This window comes from Zootoca vivipara, chromosome 10, assembly GCF_963506605.1.
Source record: "Zootoca vivipara chromosome 10, rZooViv1.1, whole genome shotgun sequence".
Taxonomy (NCBI): Eukaryota; Metazoa; Chordata; class Lepidosauria; order Squamata; family Lacertidae; genus Zootoca; species Zootoca vivipara.
Genome location: NC_083285.1, coordinates 6,383,108 through 6,406,562, shown reverse-complemented (window position 1 = coordinate 6,406,562; position 23,455 = coordinate 6,383,108). Strand labels below are relative to the sequence as shown.

Here is a 23,455-nt window from a genome sequence, read left to right as displayed (position 1 = left end):
GAGAGAGAGAGAGAGAGAGAGAGAACTGTTCAGCTGCATAGGTCAATATGTTGTATTTTGGATCTACTTCCTGGTCCATTCCGTGTGGAGTCATGATCAACAGAGCCTGCACCTCTTCCACTGAACTCTATGGAAATACATCTGCTATCAGACTTCAAGGATTGATCCACAGACTCCTCAGTGGATCAAGAGAGATTTCCCCAAAACTTGAAACCCTAGGGCAGCAGAGGAATATGCCAGCTCTTTGACTGGCCAGATGCAACATTCAGGGGGTGGGGCCTCTCATCAACCAATACCTAATCCATACTATAAAGCTTTGACAGCTGTTCCAGGGCACTGCTGAGACAACTACAGTGGTACCTCGGGTTACAAATGCTTCAGGTTACAAACGCTTCATGTTACAGACTCCACTAACCCAGAAATAGTACCTTGGGTTAAGAACTTTGCTTCAGGATGAGAACAGAAATTGTGCTCTGGCAGTGCGGTGGCAGCAGGAGCCCCCATTCTAAAGTGGTGCTTCAGGTTAAGAACAGTTTCAGGTTAAGAACGGACCTCCGGAACGAATTACGTTCTTAACCAGAGGTGCCACTGTGTTAGTGACTACCGTAGTAGGATGACTAGCTGTGGTCCTGAAACCCAAATAGGTCCCTCTCCAAGGTGCTGATCCTGTCTTGCTTTGCTTTCATGTCTCTCTGGGACTACCACCCTACTTGGTCATCATCAATCTGTGGTGCTGGGTACCCACATGAATCAGGACAGAATACTGCGCTCAGTTCTGGTCACTGCACTTTTAAAAAGGCATTGTAGAGCTGGAAATGTTCAGAAAAGGGGCAACCATAACAAAAGGTGCTGGAGCTACTTCCCTCTGAGGAAAGGTCACAACATTTGGGTTTTTTTTGTTTATTAAGAAGCAGAAATATGGACCCTTTCTATGCAGCATGCTAAATAGTGCTTCCTTTTCTATTAAATAACTGCAGTTTGAACTAAATTCCACTAAAGTGAACAGAAACCAGTGGCCTCAGGGTCTGCTGTAATAAGAAAGTGGCTGGAATCACACTTGTCTTTTGTGCCAAACTCCTTTTCGCAATGGTTCCTGTAATGGATTGACACAGTTTTGAAATATTTATTCCTACCTGGCTGGAAAAGAGTTAATCCACCTCCAGCCTGACTGACATAACATTCTGATGGGGGCGGGACTGTTCCCAGTTTAAAAGGAGAGAGGAGCGGTCTGGTCAGTTAGGGAGAGGGGGAGGGAGTAGAGAGATGTGAAGAATAAAGTTGAGAGGCCAGGATAGGGGTGGTTTAGATGAGGTTTAGGAAAGCTTGATGTTAAATGTTTGACAGAGTTATTGTACAACTGAAACAAAGTGGATAAACACATGAAACATTAAAGAAACACCTATGTTTTTAAGTTCATAAAATTCATCTCTTTTGTGCCAAGAAGAATCGTCATTATTGTTCCAGCTGGGTATCAGAACTCACAGAAGTGGTGGCTCAATAGAGGACAAAACTTACCTCAGGAATAGAGGCGACAGTTTGTGTCTTAGAGTTACACTGAGGAGGCTTAGGAGGATAACCTGGGGTGCCACAAAGTTGCCAGAGTGGAAAGGGCAAACTTTTGCAGTGGGGAATCAAACTGAGTGAGACCCTTTACTGTAGGCAAGAGGTTATTCCGTCAAACAGCCTAGAGTTTCTCAAGATACCAGGCCACGTAAGCTGGAAGACTCTCTTTACTAAGAAATCCACAAGTAAAAAGGGGTGTATTTTAAGGCGGCAGGAGAAGAGGGAGGGTGGTTTCACCTCTGGATTCCTGTGTCGCATTTTTAGTAATAGAGAGAGAGGACATTCGTCACAGTTCCCATCCCCTGTCACAGCCCTGTCAGGCAAGGAATTCCCAGAGTGAGGAATTAACTCTTTATTGTCAAAAGTACACTTATAAATTAGGAAAAGGCATGTCTATCAGTCCTATGTCTTTCACCTACTCATAGATGTGCATCTGATGAAGCAGTTGCAGCAACAGAGAGGCCCCATCCCAACCTCAGCCTATGTATCTCCCCTACTCAAGCTGCACACAAGCAGGCACTCTCTCCCTCCTCCTGCCCCTGTTCTTTACTCGCTGACCTGCAGCTTCTACTGCCTCTGACTCTCATCTCCTGACTGTTACAAACTCTCCCAGATCACCGATCATAGCTGCCAAGTTTTCCCTTTTCTCGCGAGGAAGCCTATTCAGCATAAGGCAAAATCCCTTAAAAAAAAGGGATAACTTGGCAGCTATGTCACCGATTTCTTCTTCCAAGTCAGTCTTCAACCCCCACTTCTCCTGGTGTCCGCTCATCAGTATCTAGCCACCACTCCTCAGTGTCCAGCCAGTCTCTGAACATCCTCCTTGTGTGCTATAAGTGTGCACAATGTGACTAGCAATCCATGTGCCCTGCCATCTAAAATATGGGCTCCTTGTGTAAAGTTTATCATATACTGCTGCAAGAGGGATGTGGCTGGCAGTGGCAGAGTTAATCAGAATCCTTGTGTTCCATTGTGGCTGCATGGGCAGAGCAGGAAGAGGTGGAGGAAGCATGCATTTGGGCTCTTCAATTATTTCAGTGGAAGTATTTCAGCTTGTACTTCAGCTTTTGCCAGAAGGATTCCAGCACAACCTCATTCCCCACTTGACACAGCTCTGGTGCCTCCCATGCTCAGTCCCTCCATTAGCAGAGTTGTGGCAGCATACAATTCTGCTACTGTAGCCCTAGGACAGGAGTGACAACACCTCTCTTAAAATGCTTTAACCAGCCTTGCTGGATGATAGGGTTGTGCTAAGTGAGGCATTCCTATGTACACTTTCTTTGCAGTAAGTAACATTGGAATTGGTACCACACATTCCTAAGTATGCATGTCCTTGATCAGTCTCAGAGACTCAGGCTCAACTTATTAGCATAGGAACCTAAAAGAGGCCAAATAAAGGTAACAATATGCCCCAGGTATACCATTCATGTACCTGTGTTTTCTAGACTTAAGCCTTAAAATATTGTGACTTCAGGCTTCTTCGCAGCATATTTTAGCACAGATATGCATGTAATATTGTTACAATATTCACAGGAACACATTACCGTAGTTGTGCAGGGAGGGGACTTAACACTTTTCCTGTGTTGTGGCCCCAATACCACCCCCCCAAAAAAAGATGCAATTCCCCTCAGGACAGAGCTGCCCCTAAAGATTTAGATTTTCAAGTACTACCAGTAATGTTCATTGTGATTAAATAAATGCCTCTTGCTCCCCAAGGCTTTTCAGTTTAGCAAATATCAAAAGCATAAAAAAAATATGCATATACAGTGGTACCTCGGTTTACCATGATGATCCATTCCAGGGAGCCGGTTGCTCCCCGAGTCTGTCGCTCGCCGAAGGCATGCTTCTGCGTGTGCATGAAGCACCGATAGAGCGCTTCTGTGCACGCACACACTTCACAGATCGCTTCTGCGCATCTGCGCGCGTGGAACCCAGATGTAAATACTTCCGGGTCTGCAGCGGTCACTCTCCGTCGTAAATGGAGGTGGTCGCAAACCGAGGTTCCACTGTAGTAAATAAGGTTAACAAATGCTTGCTTCCTGATTTGTGCCTGCTGCATTTCTCATTCACCTTAGAAGATCTACCACTACTAAGGAAGACAGTGAGGTTCACAACACCTCTGTCTTTTTACTATTCACCTAAAAGCAGGCTCATTTGATTTTAATTGAATTTGCAAGTAAGTGTAGTTCAGGTTGAAGCTTAGACATCTGATTCTCTGGGCCTCTCCAGCAGAAAAAAGCAATTGGGTAGTCTTATAGCAAGGCAATTGCTGAGGCAGAAGTTGTGCCTGCAGTGGTGTTTTGAACTCACCTAGGACATTGCACCAGTGTAACAAAGTGGATATGGGCTGCTTCATAGCAACCACCTGGATTGCTGGATACAAGAAGTGTTTCATAGCAAACAAATGGGTAAGAGGAGGAGCATAAAGGGAAGCAGCTATAACAGACACTCCCTAATTTTATGGATTCAAAAGACACAAGAACCAATAAGCACTTTGATGGAAATGGCCTGGCAGGAAAACACTGTGGCTGTGGTGGAGACCCTGTGGCCTTCCAGAGGTTGCTGGACTCCAACTTCCATCAGCTCCAGCCAGCAAGGACCAAAGTCAGGGATAGCGGGAGCTATAGTGCTGCAACATCTCAGGAGCTAGAGGTTCTCCATGTCACTGTACCCCACCAGGCCACTTGTCCAAAATTTGTTTTAAAAACTCGTTGGAGAACATTAGGACTGTGCATATATTATAATTGTGTACTCTGAATGAACATAGAGAGGAGGATGAGACCACACTTTTAGTTGTACATCTGCACAGCTGACCAGACATGAACTATTCCACTCCCCTACATATTGATAGTCTGCACAATCCCAGTTGTATGTTAGAAATGTTATGGAGTTGGAAAAATGAACTGCATTTTCTTGATTTTACCTCTAAGAAAGGAGAAAGCTTCATTTATGATCAAACATACAAAGTAGATGACTTGCTAGCACCATTTGGAAATTGAGTGTAATTGCAGATGATTAATTGTTGTAATATAATTTTTATTCCAGACTGTTTGCTAATGTTTGATATTGAGGAGAGAGGGAAAAAAACAATAAAGATAAAAAAGAAGAAAAAGAAAGAAAGAAACATTGTGCTTTTAATGGCCAAAAACAGGGAGTATATACGAGCAGGTTGGGGGAAGGCTCCTTCCTCCCCACAGTCAGGAAAGATGGATGGATATTTAAAAGTTCAATTACTTAGTAATTCATTGTTATTACAGAGAATCTTGGAACTGCAACTGAAGGTCTAGGCATGATGAGATTGAGAATTGCCACTTATTGATTCACAAAGACTAAGTAGTATTGCCATATGCTGTTCACATTTGAGGGCTATATGAAGCTGCACATCACTGAGATTATGCAAGGTTCATACTGAGCACTGGTACAGCATGGCCTTGACCTTGGGGCAAAATTCCAGGGCTTCACATCCATGAGTAGCAGATTATGGGGGCAGCAGCAAATATGTCTCCCATCAGAACCCAGGCCATCATGGGCATGTCAGGGCAAATTAAGGCTTCTGCAAGTCACTGCGGCAACCTTTCCTCTTATTTTAAAAATGGGGTGGCTGGCCAGCCATGTCTTGGTTACTGATGCCCTTTTTGTTATCTATCTATCTATCTATCTATCTATCTATCTATCTATCTATCTATCATCTATCTCTATTATGTGTTGTACTTACCACAACAAAATGGTGCTTATTCTCAATAAAAGGCGTTTAGCATCAAGGGAGCAGAAACAATCTCAGTTTTATTCCTGTAAGTAATGAGCACATGCTTGGAGTATTTCTGTTTCTGTAACATATAATGAATGTAGAAGCAGCTGTAATGCATGGAATTGTGATGACTGAGGTAGAGGGGAGAGATAAGAGAAATGCTAAGTGTTTCCTTTGCAACTTAAGTTGTGCATAAGGCCAGCTAAGGGAAGGCCTGTAAGTTCAGGGTCTAAAATTATCTTGTTGCATCACTGCTTCTGACAGGATGAAGTCTGCCTAAACAGGTGCAGTGGTTTTTGTACTAAGCAGCTTTCACATTGATTTTCATAAAATTTAAAATGAGCACTTTAAAAATTCAAGCTTTCTCTCTTTCTTAAAGAGAAAAATCACCTTACTAACATAAAATTTGACAGGTGGGAATGTCCTTATGACACTGGCAGGAAACTTCGGCAATAGGACTCAGCTATAATCTTTTATTTACTGCAAGTCTAGTCAAATCCAATCCACCCTTCCATATTGCCAACCAGGGCAGCAGGGCAAAGGCACAGCTTGTTTAGTACCCTGGACAGCTCACAGCAGTCAGGGCCAAGACTCGGGGAGAGTTCTTGCTTCAGCAGCATGTTGAAGCCTTCTGAGGGTTGGTCGACTTGAGCCTCTTACTAGCTCTATCCTCTCTGAGGTGCTACCTGTTCGTTAAAAGGGTCATTGCCCAATTCTGTTACGGTTTGATCCTATGGTAGCCAACCAAGGAGAGATGAATTGCAAGGATAGTCTCGGAGTCGGAGGAGTCCAGTAAGGCCACATACTCTGGCCTGGGCTGCCCAGGAATGAGGGACAGTGGCTTCCTAACTGATGCCTTTCCCTCCAAGTGTCCTAACTGGATGAAGGATTATGGCCAGAGAACCTCACAGGTTCTTTCTCTTTCCTTGGATGTCAGCTGGATCCTTAAGAATCCACCTTGCTTTTCTTACAAGGTGGTTCTCCACCTTCAACCTTCTTCCAGGTCTCTATGATTGTAATTAAGCTAAGCTAGGCAGCATTGGGGTGGGTTGCCTTTGTAATGTATTACTGATCCTTTAAACTCTGCATATTTTGATAACAGCACATCAAACCTCAAATGCCATGATTTTACTCCTAAACCATATGATTATTTTGCAAATAAATATTGCAGTTACAACCCTGATGTGATTGTTGCTGGCTCTTTGAGGCAGGCACATGGATATTGGTTTCCATTGATCATTACTAAATCCCCACATGTAAGCAATGGCATCACAGCCAATGCAGTCCTTTCCTAGCATACAATTGCCTCCAGTAGAGATCTCAAGAGTAGTATTGTTATCTCCCCCAAATTAGCTGTTAGGTTAATGCAGATGAAAGATATGGGTTCATGCACCTGTGAGCAGAAACAGAAGATATGGGGTTCATGCACCTGGGAACATCCCAGAAATTGCCATGGGGACAACATGAGCTTTGCAGTGCTCCTATTTCAACTTTGATGGAATGAAAGCCAAGTTGTAAATTGGGAGTATACAGTAATCTACTGCTTGTGCTTAGTAACATACAATGCAAAGAATGTGGAGTGAGGCAAATTGCAGTAGTACTCAAAGATACCACAAACTTACTTATTTTTCATTTTTGCAAAAATAATAATAATTCCGTTCCATCAGCTTTAAGAAATAACTATCATAGTGGTGAACAGCAAAAACCAACAATAGAATTACATTAATCAGACAAATGCCAAATGCAACATAAATCAATAGATGAGATGATACTGGCTCTCTGTATCCCTCCCAATATCCAAAGCAAGTACCAAGCTTTGATAACCACCCAATTGACATTGGACCATGTTAAAGAATGTTAAAGAAAACCAAGCCTTATGAGGAATGGTTGAAGGAGCTGGGTATGTTTAGCCTGGAAATATTTAGACTGAAAGGAGATATCTTAAGGGCTGTCACATGGAAAAGGGAGCATGCTTGTTTTCTCCTGCTCTGGAGGGTAGGACTCAAACCAATGGCTTCAAGTTACAAGAAAGGAGATTCTGACTAAACATTCAGAAAAACTTTCTGACAGTAAGAGCTGTTTGGCAGTGGAATAGACCCCCCACGAGAGGTAGTGGACTCTCCTTCCTTGGAGATTTTTAAGCAGAGGTTGGATGGCCATCTGTCATGGATGCTTTAGCTGGGATTCCTGCATTGAAGGGGGTTGGACTAGATGGCCCTTGGGTCCCTTCCAACTCTATGATTCTATTACTCTATGATGCAAGGTCCCAATCTCTCAGAAGTGGACTATTTGCTTGAGCTTGTTTCCCAGTACCTCATGGTAATTATTTGCTTGGATTGGATTTTGACTGCTAGATCCAAGATTAAGCATGATGCTTAAGCATAGTACCTGATGTGCATCAAGTCTAGTATTTTCTTGTTTGGTTGCAGTATTTATATTCAATTTATATTTTATTGCTTAAAACTCCATTGTGCAGTATTCAACATAGAAACATTTCCAATGTCATATATTACCGAGGACAACCTATAATTATGATGCCAAAAATTTAATCTGGACTCCTAATCTTAGGGTTGCGGATTCAAGCCTCATATTGGGAAAAATGATTTCTGCATATTAGGGGGTCAGACTACATGACCCCTGTAGTCCCTTCCAATTCTATGATTTAAGATAACCCCACAATAATGAATACAAAATTTATAAACAATAAAGTTACAAGATTAATAAACAAATGCTTCAGAATGCATTTATTGGGTGTAAACATTACTTCTATAAATGCTTGCTTCGATATATGGATGAAAAAAAATAGTAACAAATATTGTAATCAGTAAAGTGCTATCGAAGAGAATCTGGGTGGTCTTTTGCATTTCCAATTAGCCCAGTCAATTACATTTAAAATTGGGCACAATTTTTCCATGGAATCACTCCTTTAAGTGTAGAGTTTCCTGTGAATTGTTAATAAAGTTGCTCCATAGGGCAAGACAAAAATTGCTGGACAGAAGCAAATGAGGTCCTTAAAGGCAGTAAATGTCTAAAGAGAGAGTTGTAAGTCACTGATGCATATTAAGAGATACCTCATTTTGCTTGTTGATATGAATCTTAAAGCATGATGCCCCAGGGAAGTCTAATGTTTAATTATTAATATCCATTTATGCACTGCAGGAGAAAAAGTTTCCTTCTATGGCTTGTCTTATGAACAGCAGCTTTACCGCACATTCTGAAGAACTGAGAGCCAAACTAGTCAAGCAATTAGCAACTGCATGAATGGTTTTTAAAAAGTAAATAGAAAGCATGGAGAAGTCCAATCTAGTCTGGGAACCTGATGTGAAGGCATTGGGGTGGGGGGCACACACGACTTTAACCCTCTGCTCACCTCACTGCAATCCCAATTAACTTTTGGGTGTCCGCGCCAGCTATTTGCAGTGGGGGAAAATGCTTCCTTTAGCATGAATGGGATGTTTTATTTGAGAGAAAATAACAGAGATGTGGGGACCCTGATTCAGATTGGGACAACATCAGCAGACAAAGAGTTACCTCTCTACCCCCATGCCAGGGTCTTGATCTGGACTGTGATCCCTACTTCTGATATCTCTTTTAAAAGCCATCCATGCAGTTGTTACTTAAATAGTTAATGGCATGAATTGTATCTTGCCTAGTTTGGCTGGCAATAAAGCCATTCCCTTGTACTGTTTTTGATGTTATGTGATTGTTCTTAACCTTAAACAGATACTTGAGAAAAACCACTTGGATTTTGTTATTAATCTTTCTTTTTATTCTGGTAATAAATAAAGTGGAGCTGCTATGAGTGATCATTTGAGGAACAAATTACAAATACATCAAATTACAATGTTATTCTAGAGTCCTGTGCACTGTTTGGAAAGAAGGGAGTGCTCAGTCTCTTTCAAGGACTGGAGTGTGTAGAAAAATAAGGATTTTGGTTAAATTATCTACTAGATTTTCATGTTTCTCAGGAGAAAAAAATAGCTTTCTACCCACCGTAGTTCAATGGTTGTTCCCATTCCAGCTCCTATCTCGAGCTTCATAAACATTTCCTCCTAATGTTGGAATCTTATCCCTGCACCATGTTTCCCCAGGCTTCACAAACTACTCTTAAAAAGTCTTGCATTTTAAAAGCACTACAGGGTATTTGCACAAGAAGTGTTTAAAAGCAAAGAAACACAGGGAAAACAAAACAAAAACAGCAGGCAAACTCCAGGAGACACTTTAGACATCTTGTCTGTGCAAAAGTCAGAGGATGGGTTTAAAAGTAAAGGGGAGGGGAGGTTGGTGTGCACTTGAGTGTTGCTTCAAAGACATCTCACAACAAAACCTGTTCTGCAGACAGCTACCATTTGGGAAGGGTCAGGTATTTTAGGGCACCATGTGGAATACCAAGCTCTTCCCTACAAGCTCATTTGAATGGGAAATCAATTCTAGATAAAAGACAGGAATGTGCCTCCCGCTGGTACTGCACTGTTAACAGAAGTGGAGGGAAAGGAAATAGACTTCTGTAGCTGTGTTTGTGTTGGCACTGAAACATTTTGTTCTTGGGATCTACAATTTTAAAAAGCAGAAACTATCATGACTGATTACTGCATGTCCAGGAAGCATCAGCCTGCATAGCATAACATTCTTGAAATGTTCCTTTGTAAACTACTGAAATTGCTTCGTGCCCCTGGCTTACTTTGTGACAAATCAAATGGGCTCCAGGACCCTCCCCTCACACCAGAGACACATGCCAGAAACCAAACAGATGGTAAGCTAGGAAAAAGTACCCTCAGCATTCTCATTAGAGCAGTTGGGAAAATTTTAATAGGCCCCCATTTGCCTTGTGCTGTATCTAATACCCTTTGAACTGCCACTTTTTTGTTACAAGTCAACAACCGCAATGTATATTTTAATAGGGATTATCAAACACAATTTGCCCAGAAGATGTACCAGCCCTCCACTGCTAATTAGCCAAGTTTAAATAATCACTGAGTTCTGGAATAATTGGAAAGAAATCCTGTTTTTCTTGCCAGTGCATAATTACTAATTAACAGGGAGATAAAATATCTGTATAGTGTCATATCTGGGAGAATCTGTTAACAGTTAATTAAATTGTTAATGGGGGCCAAATTGACATTGGTCAGCAAAGTTTACATTTCAGTTTTACTATGTATAATTAACTTTCCTGAATCAGAAGGAGCAATGATGACACTGAAACCTGTAGAGATAAAAGTTGATAGTCCTGTCAAGTTTTGTTTAATAGACTTGAGAGGGAAATGTAACCCTTGATAATTCAGAGTTCTTCACTGCGTCCTGCTCTATATGTTATGTTCAAAAATGGTAAAACCAGAATCTGTACTTTTAACCATAAAAATTAATTGTTAACAAACTTCTCCAATCCAGAAAAAATATTATAAAAACAGAACCTGTAATGTCCTCTTCATGTTTCACTTGCAATAAATTTAACTAAATTGTTTTTAAATGAAGTGATGCTATTTAACTGCATTCAACGTAGACCAAATATCTTTGGTAATATTTAGCTGGTAGTCATCAAATTATTATTTTTGTACAGGCATCTATATTGTTTCAATAATACATTTATTAACAAAGTGAATAAAAGTACAAGCCTAATTCTCTAAAGAGTTCATTATATTTTATTTATGAAACTCCATCCACTGTTGTGCAAATGCTGATTTGCTGTACAGCAGCTGAAGTGGTCTGGATATGGCCTGGATATTATTTTGATCCTAGATCTTCTGCTTCAATAATCAATGTTTTATTGAGCTCAGTGCAGTACTTGATAGAACTGTGTCCTAAAATGACAGTGGATTTCCTAGGAAATGTGAGATTTGATGCAATAGGAATACCCCCCAAATTAAGAAATCCAAAGACATTTTATTCTGTCATATCTTATTGGCCACTTATGATATTAGACTATTATGCCTTTTCCAGAAACCTTGTGTGCAGCAGTAGGCTGTATACAGACTGCTGAGCACGAGGATCTCTTCCCATTGACCGCCTCTCCCGGTATGACCCACAGAGGACATTAAGGTCCACAAATAATAACATATTGGAGATCCCGAGTCACAAGGTGGCTAGGCTGGCCTCGACCAGGACCAGGGCCTTCTCAGTACTGGCCCCAACCTGGTGGAACGCTCTGTCCCAGGAGACTAGTGCCCTGCGGGATTTGTCATCTTTTCGTAGGGCCTGCAAGACAGAGCTGTTCCGTTTGGCCTTCGGACTGACGCAGTCTGACCCCACGGTTACCCTCCCCTAAGGTTTTATTTCATAATGGTTTTATCTTATTCATAGATTTTTAATTTTAAAATTGAATTATAACATTGTATCAATCTGCGTTTTAACTGAATTGTTTCTTTTATACTTGTGTTGATATTATTTGTTGTTAGCCGCCCGTCTTGACTGGGAAGGGCGGGGTATAAATAAAAATTATTATTATTATTATTATTATTATTATTATTATTATCTTTAGTGCTGTCAAATAGGACAATACTAATACTACCAGTAATACTCTGCTGTGGGCATGGCAACAAGACACTGCTCAGGATAGAACAATGTGTTTAAAAAGAACATCAGCTGCAATGTGCAGAGCTCCCTTTCCCCATTATAACATCTATCAGAACTTAGTTACAGGTAGGTAGCCGTGTTGGTCTGAGTCGAAGCAAAATAAAAAAATTCCTTCAGTAGCACCTTAAAGACCAACTAAGTTTATATTTTGGTATGAGCTTTCGTGTGCATGCACACTTCTTCAGATATCACACTTCTTCAGGTATCTGATATCGTGTGCATGCACACTTCTTCAGATATCACACTTCTTCAGGTATCTGAAGAAGTGTGCATGCACACGAAAGCTCATACCAAAATATAAACTTAGTTGGTCTTTAAGGTGCTACTGAAGGAATTTTTTTATTTATCAGAACTTAGTTTGCAACCTGGTATCATTGCACCATGTGTCCATTCTGCATGTTAGCTGTTGCTGACTACGAACTGGGAAAACACATAACGGATGTCAGGATATGGTAAGTTCTGCTAGATGCTATTGAGCAAGTGATCCGCTGTCTCATGTCATGTGACCTCCAGATGCTATATGTTTTCCATGAGGTGTGATAGATATGCACAATAGCCAGTTGTTATGCACATTAGCTGCTTAGCTTACACTTCCCCTAACATATGCAAGTGAACCAAGTGAACAAAACAAAATGAAATGGCAGGCTCCTTTAAGCGGTGTGAGGGGAACTACCCCTACGCAGCTTAAAGGACCCACTTTCTCTGAGACCAACCTCTGATTTCCGCACTTTCCCCAGTGAAAGTATCATGAGACTTAGCTTTCTACTAGTAATATAATGATTACCATAGTATAATGGAAGCAGTGGGAATGATAAACAAATTCTGATGTGTAGCCCCTTGCAAATATTTGTGTGTGAAATTCATTAACAGTTTAATTAAGTATTCCAACTCTGAACTTAGCTATCTGGAACTACATGCTCAGTAGTTTTTGTTTAGACATGACATACAGTAGTAAAAAGCAGCTTCCTACATATGTCTTAATTAGTGTTACTAATTCTTAGTGAAACTCCTGTGTGAATATATATTCTCGTTTTAGTATGGACATAGATTATGGAAATAGATATTTTGAATCACACAGAGTTACCAAACACACAGCAATATTGGAATTTAACATAGCATATTGTTCTGAACTCTTAAGTTTCCTCTTCTAATAGTTTTGCTCTTCTGCTCTCTACCTATATGTGTGTTTTCAGCTAAATAGCAAACACAAATGCATTGTGGCATTACGGACATACTGCAGTCACATGGAATCAGGGTCACTCTGATGCTTCCTGACTTGCTATCAAAAGAACATAATTATCATTACAATGAATCTATAAGTACTGACAACATTAGCTTCTGGATAAAGAATATGAGTTGTAATGAAGTCTACATTAGATGAAAACAGGCCCTTTGGCCTTGAGCTAGTGGAACTAATCCTTTAGCATAAATATCCAGAAAGCTGGGTTGGGAAACAACTAAGTTTCATTTGGAGCCTCCTATACTATATGCATTGTTTTATTTTATTTTATTTTTAAAAAGGCCCTGTGTTTCTTCTTGACTCATTAAATAAACTCCTTTAATGTCATTATTTTATCTTTTAAAAAAACTTCCCTCTTTCTTCTGCATTCAACTAAATTGGGTTTTTGCACCATCCACTACCTTAGAAATAGTATCACGATGCAAGTGGACACATTTTTAACATCCTACTGCTGGCTAGTGAGCTAGTAAGTTGTAATTCATTTGTATGAAGAGCTTGGGATAAACCTTGTCTTGAGAAGGGCATGGATTTTAACAACTTATTACAAAATATCTTCCATTTTAAGCCACTGAAAGTTCATATCCTCATATCTTGGGAAGTATGGCAGAGAAGCTGTTTTAGCTGATACTTTCTTATACCCGCATCAAAGGCAGCCCCACTCTGTTCTCTTTAGTGTGGCTAATGATTTAATTTGCATGCAAATTCCAGTTTGAGGCTTCAGATTTTTATTAAATGAAGTGTAAAAGTACTTTTAAAGCACAAAATACCCTTAACTTGAGACATAATTCTAGGAAACATAATCTTGTAGAGTACAGGAAACTTAAGAGGTAACCAATATGTTATGGTTGCTCCCAAAACTGACTGCACTGTCTCCTCCAAAAGTTTAAACTTGTCATGACAGACCACTGTGACAAACCCTTTGCGCTGCCAAGCAGCAACCAGTGATTGTGACATAAGGACAGGATGCAGTGATGTGAGGTTAGTTGTCTGGCTAAACCAGGTGAGGGTTGCCAGTGGGTTAGGCACTGAGTTAGAGACAGGCTCTGGCGGAGTGAGTGAACGGGACCAAGAGTGGGTCCAATGGTCAAGAAGGAGGTTTCTGTGTGTGCTGTAGAAGGAAGTGAGGGGCAGGCGGGGCTCATCCGACTGGGAATTTCAGGCCATCTAAGAGAAGGAAAACTCTGATCCTAAACCTCTGCTGCCTTGTAGGATATATTTGGGAGAAGAAAAGGCTAAGGAAATTTTCCACTTCCACATTTTGGACTGAGTGGAGATTTTTCCAGGACAAACCCTCTGAAAACATTTCTTTCTTTCTTTTCTTATCAGTGACACTGTCTTCTCTGGTTGATTCTTTTTTAATGCCATTGGCTTAGTTTAGACATAAGAGGAAACCACAGTTTCTCACTATTTGAAAAAGCCACAGGAAGCCAGGATCTCATAGCTTCCCCCTGTACACATCCTCAAGGAGAAAAGCTGAAGTGTTTGCTTCCAGTTTTAAAGAGGCATCACTTTCTTTTGAGGTTCAAATGCAGGAACCTGTAATTTAAGTTACAGGTAGGTAGCCGTGTTGGTCTGAGTCGAAGCAAAATAAAAAAATTTCCTTCAGTAGCACCTTAAAGACCAACTAAGTTTATATTTTGGTATGAGCTTTCGTGTGCATGCACACATAAGTAGAATTTAAGTTCTACTTATTGAGAGCAGAGTCACTAAGTAGCTATCGGTTCCTGGTTTGCTCACTTAAACTCTAGTTCAAATGTCAAGAAGAAACTATGGTTTGTTTAAAAGCATAAGCTTCTGATATCTTCCTGAGTGCAGAAGAGAGGGAACGGTAGCAATAGGGGAAAAGGATAGGGATTTTTGGTCACTGTCAAAAATGTTAATGAAAAATCATAACTAGTTTCAGCTTAGCGCTATACATTATTGCTATTTATTATGTTTCTTGACAATGTTGGGATTTTCTCTATTAAAGGGATAGGCATAGCCTCTTTCCTATTTTTATTGTTTTGTTTGGTAAAAGTCTGGTTTTAGCAGACAAAAACCCAAAAGCGGAATTTCCACATGTCCTTAAAGGCTCAAGAACTATTTGCATAATTTTAAGAGCAATCCTGTTATTTTTGTGAGACTTGACTTGCGACTTCTAGCATCTGGAGTTGATAAAAGTGATTACGCAGGGGAATAAAGCTGGAATAGGAATACCAAGGAGAAAGAAAGTCCTATTAGCATATTACTAGGGGGTGAGATTAATGAAGGTTAAAAAAATGGCTAAGCTTCTGATCTGCTAATCTGCCTTACAAGAAAAACAATTAAGAAGCCATATCAGACTCGCCATGCTCCCCTTATGTACCTATGTTCCTTTCAGAAATCAATGGGGTAGCACAAATATAACTACGGGGGAGGAATTTGGCTGTAATTCTTCATGTCTCTTGAGAGCACTTTTTCTCATTAAAGGCAGATTGACAGTGCATGAGCGCAATCATTTCTATCCATTAATTTCTGCCCCCTGCTTGTGTATGTTGCTTTATTTATTTGAATTCTGAAATTAGTTACATTTGGAATAAACCCTAATATTGCATCAGTGAAGCGTTAACATTATTATTACACCCTTACTGTGGTAAAAGTAAGAGTTACATGACTCAGAGTAATGCTGTAATATAGATTGATTGATCGATAGACTTAATCATCCTTCCTTAGAGGGAAAAGCTCACTAAAGTAGTATTCAATGAAAAAGTTATAGAATAAGCTCAGTAAGAGTGTCAGTTTTTATCAAAAACAGTTGATGTAGCAGTTTCCTGGAGGAGAACTAGTTTCTGCAATTGAGCACTGATGCCTAGAGTCATAGGACCCAACCCCTAGGGGTTGGGGGGGCTTCGACCCTCACAATAAAATATTTGAGGGGCCCGGGCCCCACATAAAGTTGGTGGGCATTCCCATTCAAATGATGTATGCACACTGTGTCATGCGATCGATTATACGGGGCGGGGCTTACCTGGACCCCCACAATATTGTATTCAACTTTGCACCCCTGCCTGGAGTAGAGAGATCCAATGTTCTTCTTGCAGGGTGTCACAAGGCATCTATGCAGTCACATATACGCTGTGTAGATAGCAGTATCTGGCACAGACCAATGAAGTCACCATGGTGGGTGTTGCAACCCACTCAGCACCTACCTGTACAGTGCTCAGGTAGCAGCTCCTGTTCCTCTACTGCCAACTTGTGATTCTTTCCTTACTCACTAGCCATGTGGGGAGTTTCAGTGCTTGTAGACTGTAGAGGATCAAAAGGATGACCCAAGGACTTTTGGGTCCCATAGATTTCACTGAGAGGGTAAAAGACATACTTAAGATACTGTATACACTTACCTGGGAGTAAGTCCCACTGAACTCAGTAGGACCTATTTCTGAGTTGATATGCACAGAATTACACTGCAAATCTGTTTCTCGCAGAAATCTATGGGACTTAAAAATTGTCAGCTCATGTCTCAGAAATGTGGGCTCAGATGAATTAAGAAGTTTGGTTGTTGTGGGGGGAAGACCGGCTATATTTAGACACCAGAATTGAAGTCTGTGTGGTGACAGATTCAAGCGCTCTGGGCTCACTGAAATCTAGAGCTTGAACTTACTCTACTCTGGGAATAGCTAAATCTACAGTGAAAAGCCTGCTTCCCCTACATTCATTCAGAGAAACCATTCAAACACGCAGAAATAAGGTATGGTAGAATCTGCTTTGGACCGTATCACTTTAAAATGCAGGTGGAGAATCATGCTTGACTCCTACCCAGGAAAACCATTTAGCACAGTCTCATATTTTAGCAGTTGCTTGGTAGCAACAAGAAATTAGATTGCAGAGGAGGAATGGGGTGTCTGTGTCTTTTCTGCGGTGCCCAGCATAGTAGCCAAGCAGACTGCCAAAGGAGGGAAGGCCCCTCTTCCATGTCTAGGGCAGAAATGCAATGGGCTGCTGTAGGAGAGAAGGAACTCTCTGTTCCTCCTCTGCCAGCCCCCAGCTGGTAACTTTTGTGGGCTTCTCTACAAGGCTGCTTCAGCGCACAGAAATTCCCCATCATCGTGTCAAGAAGGCCATTCTTCTCTCTGGCATGCTATCTTCCCACAGACAGGGAGGTGTTTTGATTTTACAGGAATAACTATCCAGACATGTAGTTTTCCACTTGTAGTCTGAGGTGGAACAGCCTTGGAACGATTTTGGTCTATGTTTTGTCTGCCTGTATGAATCAGCTATCAGTTTCAACCTGTAAACTTGTAGAGAAGGTTCTTCATAGAGATATTGTAGGGCACCAGTGTAGCATCTTTGAAGGAAATGTGCCCTAGAGAGACCACTTGCCATAACTCTGATGGTGGCTGCAGTTGCAGCCCGCATGGCTTCTGGGGAGCCAAGGATTTAAGCAGTCACCCTGCGTGGGTGGCTGATGTCAGCACTGACCTTGGCTAGCTGTGGGGGCTAGCAGGATTGTTAAAAAAATTTTTAATGGGCCACTCAGAGGCCCAGAACAGTGGGGGTGCCTCACCTGTGGACCTGGCTGGGCCACTCTTCAGTCTGCTCTGCTAGTGGGTCATAATTAAGAGGGCATGTATACGACCTTGCTGTGAAATTTTTTCAGCGGCTGTATGTGGGGCAAGGAAGGAATTTGCCTGCATACATATTGAGCCTGTTTGGCGGGGTGAGGGTGTGCGCGCCTTCCTCTTAGCAATTGTCTCAACTTTGGCGGAAAAAGGCATTGGGTTGGATCCTTAGTCAAGAACTTGGGGGTAAATGAGTGTCCCAACCCCAGAATTCTAGAATAAACTCAAAGTACCCCAGTAAAGGGGTCCAAGGGTGGGGTCTGACCAAAAGCCCAGACAAGGGCTGCCAGGCCACAGAACATCCTTGAATAATAATAATAATAATAAGTGCTTTTTCGGGGGGGGGACACAGGGGGACGTATACCCCTAAACATTTTGTGAATCTTTGTACTTTTGTCCATTTATTGTATTTATTCCCCCAATTTGAACTATAAAATGGTGGTTTTCTTGAGTCAAAATGAGAGTACCTCTAAACATTATTATTACCTGTATTATTATTATTTTTAAAAAGCGCTACTAATACAGTAGTACCTTGGGTTACGAACTTAATTTGTTCCAGAGGTCCATTCTTAACTCGAAACCGTTCTTAACCTGAGGCGCGCTTTCACTAATGGGGCCTCCTGCTGCTGCCGCCGCGCGATTTCTGTTCTCATTCTGGGGCAAAGGTACTACTTCTGAGTTAGCGGAGTTTGTAACCCGAAGTGTTTGTGACCTGAAGCGTTTGTAAGCCAAGGTACCACTGTAATAATAATGATGATGATGATGATAAGATAATGCTATTATTTAAACCCCGACCATCTGGCTGGGTTTCATAGTAAAACATCAAACATTAAAAATTTCCTGATAAAGGGCTGCCTTCTGGCATTCTGGTGGGATTTCCCTGTTAGATCTGCGTCAATGGAGGATATCCTCTCACCAGGACTGACCCTAATGGAGCTATCAGTCAACAATTGGGTTGGCTGATTCAGGACACTTACCCAATGCCTATGCCAAATCCAATCTACATCTGTAACTAATAAAGATGGAGCCATTTTGATTCCAAGCTGGTGTCATGCCTTTTTTACTGTATTTACATTGTTAACCCCCCCCCCGCATTCGTGCGCCACCAGTAATCACCAGCCTGCTGTGGTCTGCAAAGGTTTCCCACCCACCTAGGCAAAGGGAACAAAACAGTACTGTGGCTCTTTATCATTCTTGCTTCTCCTTACCCTCTTGATGCCTCCTTTAGGCTATAATAGGTAAAAGGTAAAGGGACCCCTACCATTAGGTCCAGTCGTGACCGCCTCTGGGGTTGCGCGCTCATCTCGCATTATTGGCCAAGGGAGCCGGCGTACAGCTTCCAGGTCATGTGGCCAGCATGACAAAGCCGCTTCTGGCAAACCAGAGCAGCACATGGAAACGCTGTTTACCTTCCCGCTGTAGCGGTTCCTATTTATCTACTTGCATTTTGACGTGCTTTCAAACTGCTAGGTTGGCAGGAGCTGGGACCAAGCAACGGGAGCTCACCCCGTCACAGAGATTCGAACTGCTGACCTTCTGATCAGCAAGCCCTAGGCTCAGTGGTTTAACTCACAGCGCCACCTGGGTCTATGTATTAGGCTATAATACATTACAGCCCAATACATTACATTAGTAATAATACAATACATTAGTAATAATACTATGTATTAGGCTATAATACATTACAGTAATTTTGTTTGTCTCAGCTACAATTTCTAAAGGTTATTCAGGTTACAGGTAGGTAGCCGTGTTGGTCTGGATCGAAGTAAAATAAAAAAATTCCTTCAGTAGCACCTTAAAGACCAACTAAGTTTTTATTTTGGTATGAGCTTTCGTGTGCATGCACACTTCTTCAGATAAAGGTTATTCAGTGTTGCATATGGTTCAAAAATGTAACATTGGCTGGGGAAGTTCACTTTGTTTCCCCAAAGAAGATGATGATAACTCATTCGCCGCAACCTAGCATGAAGAAACCACCAAATTGCAGTATTTATCTAGCCATTAATGGCAGAATAAGACAGCTTTTATACACTAACTCAGGCAGTGCTGAAGACAGAAAGAGAGTCCCTTTTCACAGGCCTATGGCTAGCAATGAACTAATTAGCCATCAGAGAAGAAGAAGAAGTGCTCATTGGAATAAATGGATGTGTTTAGGCAGCCACTTGAGCAGTGTTTGAAATTGAAATCTAAAATGATGAAAGCAAAGTTTGCATTGCATAGTGGGTATTCTGTGAGCCAATACATCCCTGGTTCCTATTTCTTTTTGGTGGCCTTGTGAAGCCACAATTTAGATTTGATGACAGGTTTAGAATCCACTTATAGAAATTGTAAAGAAGAACAAGAGTGGAATAAAGGTTAAGAAAACTATTTTCTGAAATAAAATGCACTGCTGTGTAAAGATTATCTTTTCCATTCAAATGAAAAAGTTGCTCTATCAGTATTATTTTTCTGCAGAGAAAACTGGTATTTACGGTAATACTAGGTGCTGAAGGCATGCATAGTGAATGGATAAATCTCACTTGGCCTTGAACATAAGCAGATTATCTGAAAAGTTATTTCATTTTTCCTTTTATAATATTTCCAGTAACTGCCTAATGTTAGCATTTTTGCATGTATTTACTACTTATCCCCATTTACTAAATTCCCTTGCCTTTGTATACTTAACTATCATTTTGTTCTCTAGCATCTTCCCAATTGTCAGTGAACATTCTTAAATAGTTGGTGCGTCAGGCATTGGCATCCATTTCTGACCTCCCTTTTTAGAAATACACATGCTTAATAAATTGTACAAGGAATCTCATTCAATGTCTTGGGGAATTATGCAAATGAAAGGCTATATTCTCCTCCCAGTGGGCTCTCATTTGCATATGCGTAACTCATGTCAGCTTGAACTCATAAATCCCCAAGATGAAAATACATCTCTAGTGGATTCTGACAAAAGGCTTTCTTAGAAAATGTTAATTAACTACCCATCAAACTCGGGTCATTTAAAACGATTAAAGGAGGGGGGGGGAGTAAATCCATATATTGTTGGCCAGATGCAACTGTATCTTTTGAATAAAAGGTAGTCCATCAGCATTGTGAAGTATCAGCCTTTTTTAGCCACCCTGTAAAAATACTGAGCATAGTAATATCTAACAGAAAACTAGTTTAGACTTTACATTTTTTTGGCTTACTTAACAGAAATAACTCCGCATGTGTGCAATGTGAGGAGGAACTAAAGTGATTTAGAACTGGTTGTATTGGGGGGATGGGGGGGGACTCAGGTCTGAGTGACACCAGGAGCGAAAAGAAGCTAAGGAGATCTGACTGGTTGCAGTTTTGTATATAGTCTGGCGGCAGTGTGCTGCTAAGCAAAGCTTGTCCCTCTGATCTAGTCTTTCTGGCTCATTTGCAATCTTAGTATTGCTACAGTGTGGGCATTTCAGTGGACATGCCAGAGGGCAGGGGGAACTGTAGGTTGATTGTGGTGGCAGTCCATGCCCCAACCTACATACAGTATAGTCATTATGATGATCAGGATACACTCTAAATGTGTAGGATATGTACAGTTGTAAGTGTAAACAGAGGCTGCGAATGCAGTGGCGAAGCTGCATACTCCACTACTGGGGGCGGAGAGCAGGTGGGGGTGTGGCTGGTGCCCCCAGGGGGGGGCATGGCGTGCATCCTGGGGACGTGGTACACCACCCGCGAGGGCGTGGCGTGCTGCCCGCAGGGGTGTGGCACGCATTCTGGGGGCATGATGCGTCGCCTGTGGCGCCCAGCGTGTGTGTGGGGCGTGGCGCGTGTTTGGGTGTGTGTGCGATGGCACCCTACCGGAATAGTGGTGCCGGGGGCGGTCTACTCCCTCCGCACCCCCTTTCCTCCTCCAGTGTGTGCTCCTATCTCCTCCTCCTCTGACTTGGCCCTGAGAAGGAGATCAGAAGCGATTGCTTCTGGTTTTAACTAACTGCAGTTTAGGATTATGTCCAAATCCAGGCAAACTGTGTTAGTCATAATTACAGTTTACTGAGCGAAGCCAGCTTCAAACCAAGGGTTTGTGGCTTGTTTCTTTAACCATAGTTTGGGTTTGGAGATAATGCTAAATGAAAATGATCGCTTCCTTGTGTCCACAATAGGGAGGGGTACTGCACAAACCTATTACAATTAATTTATTAATCACCTTCTGAACCACCGTCTCAATTTGATTTACACATAAACGTGTGTAGTTTGGGGGTGCTCCTAGATTTACCTATGTCACTGTATGCTAGGAGTGTCTTTTACAAACTTAGGTTGGTTACAGGTAGGTAGCCGTGTTGGTCTGGATCGAATAAAAAAATTCCTTCAGTAGCACCTTAAAGACCAACTAAGTTTTTATTTTGGTATGAGCTTTCGTGTGCATGCACACTTCTTCAGATACAGTGAAATGGAAGTTTCCAGGCACTTATGTAGAGAAGGGGTGGGGAGGGGTGGGGATGGGGAGGGGGGATCACTCAGAAGGGTGGTGGAAATGGGTGATTGACTGACTGATAGCTGTTGATGACCGCAAACGACTGCAAATGGTTTTGCATGAAAAAGCAAGGGTTGAGATGGCTGAAGATCGCTTATCATGTATAATGAGATAAGAACCCGATATCTCTGTTCAAACCAGGTCCCTCCATGGTTTTGAGCTTGGTGATAAGTTAGGTTGGTAAGACATAAAGGATTAGGATAATAATAATAATAATAATAATAATAATAATAATAATAATATATTTAGACCCCACCCATCTGGCTAGGTTTCCCCAGCCACTCTGGGTGGCTTTCAACAAAGTATTAAAATACAATGGTCTGTTAAACATTAAAAGCTTCCCTAAACAGGGCTGCCTTCAGAAGGATAGCTTGACAACAGTTGTCCATGCATTGGTAACCTCACAGCTAGATTACTGCAGTGCACTCCATATGGGGCCACCCTTGGGGTTGATCCAGAGGCTGAAGGTGTTGCAGAATGCAGAAGCTAGGTTCTTTTTGGGGGGGTGGTGAACTATCACCAGCATATAACGCCTTGCTTGCAAAGTTTGCACGGCTGCCAGTTTGATTCTGGGCCAACCTTAGGGTGTTGGTACTAACATATTTCTCTCTGCTGCAAACATAGAACACAAGCTACATGAACTTGCTGTCTTCTTTATACAGCCAAGATATCAAAGCTGTGAATTGGCTCTTGTGTCTTATGTACACAGATCTGGTGCTTAAATAAGGAGCGGATGTGATCAAATGAATGTAATTACCAACTTCAATATAATTATGTCCCCCTAAATGCTAGGAGATTGTAGGAATTTACTAACATCCCAATTTAAACTATATTCCAAAATTAATATTTTTTAAAATTAAAAAATGCATAGAAGTCTCTTTTAGTGGCAGGGTGAATACCTTCTCTGGCACCTTGTTATGTTGTAAGATTGTTCTTTTTAAAATAATTGATATCATCTATAAAATAATTTCAGTGCTTGAAGTAAGCTAAAGCTAACATAACCCACTGAGTAAGAAGAAAAAAATCTTCTAGAATTGTCAGTATGCTCTCCCTTTGCGTTGTTTAATAATTTATCAAGCCTTGCTGACCCCTAATTGATTGCAAAAGCCAGCAAGTGTTTTAGAAGTCTCTTCCATTCTATCAAACTAGATGGATGTTTTTTTCCTGTGAAGCAGAATGTAATCACCCAGAAAAAAATCAATCAGCAGCTGTATGTTAGATATGAGTGTAGTACACTTAGGCCTTCATTCAAAATGCCAGTAGGTGGT

General features: G+C 41.4%; 1 protein-coding gene across 2 annotated transcripts in view; it reads left to right on the top strand.

Moving 5' to 3' along the window:
• RELN (reelin) overlaps positions 1-23,455 on the top strand; it is a 307,444-nt gene that overhangs the window by 48,785 nt on the left and 235,204 nt on the right. The window lies entirely within an intron of this gene.